The following is a 3,765-nucleotide window of genomic DNA, read 5'->3' as shown; positions in this document are numbered from 1 at the left end:
ATTTATTTATTATTCAGCACTTATTTGATTATTTGGCATAGTCCTATTCACCCCCTTATAGGACTTCTTAAGCTCACCTTTTCAAGAAGGATCCAGAATGGCTGGATCAGAGCTATATATAGAAGAAGATTTCAATAGGAAAGATTGTCTCACACCAACCCAAACAAATCAACAAATCAATTATCTTCAATTATTTTTCAATTATCCTGTCGAATTTACATTCCATAGTGTAATCACGGGTTTTATCAAGCAATTCCTTTCCTTTAGGGTAATCATTTACTTATTACATTTACTTATTTTCTTTACATAATCTGTACCATAAATACAGTAGTCGATAACTAGAATATGAATACTCTTTAGGGGTCGATTTTCAATTATCACTTTACATTCCACTCTTTATACATTAAGAAAGTCCTTTCGTACGGAATGCAAGGAGAAACCCATCAACAGAAGACGAACCCACCGTCTGACTATCGCCTAATCCATTTACACTTTGAGTGAGTGGTTGAATAGGTACCGATCTCCTCAGACCTCAGTCATCTAGTGTCTACCTACTTCATCGCCCGAGGTCATTGTTGTTCGGTTTAAATTGGAACCACAATCCCAATTCTGGCACACCCACACACTTGTCACCCATGCTAAAAAGAGGAACGTCGAAACAATGACAAATAATTTTCTGGCATGCCTGGTGGGACACTATTATAGATTACTTATTCAATCATTGCCAGAATGCAATGGAGGAGTGACAGAATTGCCAGTAACGAACCCGCAACACCAACCGCACCACCCCTGGTGGATGACGTGCAAGTTCAAGCACCTCCAAGTCAAATTAATTTGAATGTTAATCTAACTGGAAACCAAGTAGGGCCGTCAACAGCTCGCCCCATTCTTCTAGAGAAGGTATCAATGGTACACAGGGATGTGCATACAAGCATCCAGTTGGTGCATGAAAATGCAAGAATTCATATAGAACAGCTCCGTCAATAGGCTGAGAGTACTAACCGTTATATGGCTAGTAAGACCGAGGCTATGCAACGATTGTTAGCCATTATGACGGAGCAAATGTAGCCTACACAATAAAATAATTGTAGTTCGGTCAGTAATGTTGTTCATTTCCTATTGACACTATCATTGTAGTATAATACACCACCTACTCCTCTGAAGGTTAGAATTTTCCTGCCTCCTGTAGAGGTCAGGTGACCGGAGCAGGAAGCCATAAGTTATGATAATATAAATCAAGGACCACCAATGAGATTCTACCCTCCGTAAGGTCCTAGATTTCAAAAGAATGTTAATAGATTTGGTCCAGATCATCAACCAACCATGCAACCTCCTCGGGTGGATCGTGACCAGATATTACAACTAGTGCAAGAAGTTACGTGCCAGGTATTGGGCCACAATGCCATTCCTACTTATCATAAACCATACCTAGAATGGGTAGATCGACAACACCCCTTGCCGAGGAATTATCGACCGGATTTCGCCCTGTTTTCAAGGGAGCATAGTCAATCAACTATCGAACATATTGGCCAATTCACCATGCAATGTGGTGAACTAGCCAATAATAATTATTATAAATTACAGGTATCTGATCATTCGTTGACTATTGTGACCTTCACATGGTATTCTAATTTGTTGCCAGATTCAATACATAGCTGGTAAGAATTGGAAGAAAGGTTTCATGCTCAATTCTTTTCTAAGAATAGGGATATCATTATGGCTGATCTCACATGATTCTGGCAATTTTTCGCCGAGTCATGCGAAAGCTATATCATGCGATTTAAGTAGGTAAAGAGTCATTGTAAGGTGGTCATGACCGAATCCGAATTTGTGTAACTTGCACAAGACGGTTTGGAATACAAGTTCCGCAAAAAGTTTGTAACTATGGAGATTGCTGATTTATATGACCTCACTAAAAAGGTCTCTCAATATGAAGAATTACTTCAAGAGGGGGCTAGGCAAGCAAACTTGTCAATTGGAACATATTACAACGGTCCTAATTACGAAATTGCAATCGCCAAAGTAGTGGTAAGAAACCACCGGTTTGCTCGGCATTGGTCAAAGTAGACTCAACCACCCCAACAACCTAAAAGACACCTTTGATATTACTCAAGCTGAGGAAATTTTTGATTTCATGTTAGAAACGAAGTTCATTAAGGTTGCTATTAATCACAAAGTGCCTACGGCCGAGGAACTTAAAAAGGTTGACTATTGTAAATGGCATGGGTCTCATTCTCATTCTACTAACAAATATATCATTTTTTGGAATCTAATTTAGGAATATATCGACTGTGGATTGTTGAAGTTCCCGGAAAAAGAAAAAGAGGCCATGTTGATTGATACCGATCCATTCCCAGCTAGCATGGAAATAAATACGATCACAGTTGACTTGAGGGATCGACCTCGACCGAAAGTGGAGCTCGATTCAAGAAGTCTACGCAGAACGAGCGGCCAGTATGTTCCCAAACAACAGTGGATGCCTTAATATCTAGACACATACAAGCATATGAACCATCAGCTATGCGACCTTTGTGCTAGAAAGATTCCTTTGCATCTTAAGGACCATCCTGGAGATCACGACCATAACAACAATCGAGGTCACCAACGGTCGAGCAACTGACGTTTGACTAACACCCGCATTGGAGAATGTCTTCGACAGGAATGGTCAAACCGCCTGCTACGCGAGAAGGGGTATAGAAGTGGCTTACACATCCAAAATCCTCCATGGTTCTGGATAATATGACCAGGACACAGAAGCATCATTAGCAAAGAAATAGGGTCGCACTAAGAAGAAAAAAAAAAAAAAGGAGACAAAGTTCATCTTCGACCGGAGCCAAAGTTGTCACGCTCATTTTGGCGAGTTCCTTCGCCGGAGGAGTAGATAACGATAAATGCAGTTAAAGAAATCGCTCTGCTTGTTGATCAAGAGAGTGGAGTTGTCCTCGAAAATGCCAAAGGCAAATTGAAAGAAAAAGACGATACCAAGAACTTGTCAGATTACTTTAGTGAGGATTGCTTCCCAATAGATGAATGGCTACCCAGTGAATTCACAACTCCTATAAACGAGCTAGACGCTGTGGCGACCGATTCACCGACTGGCTTCACAAAAAACATAACCCCTAGTTAGACTAATGAAATCAAGTCTTATACATTAGGGGGGCAAGGTTTTGGTAATAGTATTATGTTTGGTTCACTATCACAGATATTAATTCATTATAATATGGTGCTTACTTTGTTGTCCAATTTTCATGCAAGAACTACTCAACCAAACACAATACCTGGTAATATGGAAGAACATGATGCTCCAGTTATCATTCAACATGCTTTTTTAAAATTTAATTTAACTTCATGGGCTAAAAAAGAGTTATATCCAAAAATTTTATGGGCGCCAAAAGGCTTTCAGTGGAAGGTTTTTAATTTATATGGGTTGGGGTTGTCATGTGTTAAGGGTAGGGGTTGTCATGTGTTAAGGGTCGGGGTTGTAATGTGTTAAGGGTGGAGATTTAGATCTGCCTCATTTTTTGGAGCATGGTCTAACATGATCTAGAAAAATGGATGGACACGGTGGATTTCTCACAAATATCATGGTGGACCCCATCTAACTTCTAGTCACACAATTCCTGCGGAAGGCACGATCCAGTCATTTAATTTAACAGACATGGATTTTCTTAAAAGGCTTCCCAAACAAGTTCTTGTGCAATGATGCTAAGTGGGGCTCATGATGATGCTTATGAGAAATCCGCCCCATTTATCCATATTGAGTGC

This window comes from Magnolia sinica, chromosome 9 (genome assembly GCF_029962835.1).
Source record: "Magnolia sinica isolate HGM2019 chromosome 9, MsV1, whole genome shotgun sequence".
Lineage (NCBI taxonomy): Eukaryota > Viridiplantae > Streptophyta > Magnoliopsida > Magnoliales > Magnoliaceae > Magnolia > Magnolia sinica.
This window is presented reverse-complemented; position numbering follows the sequence as displayed.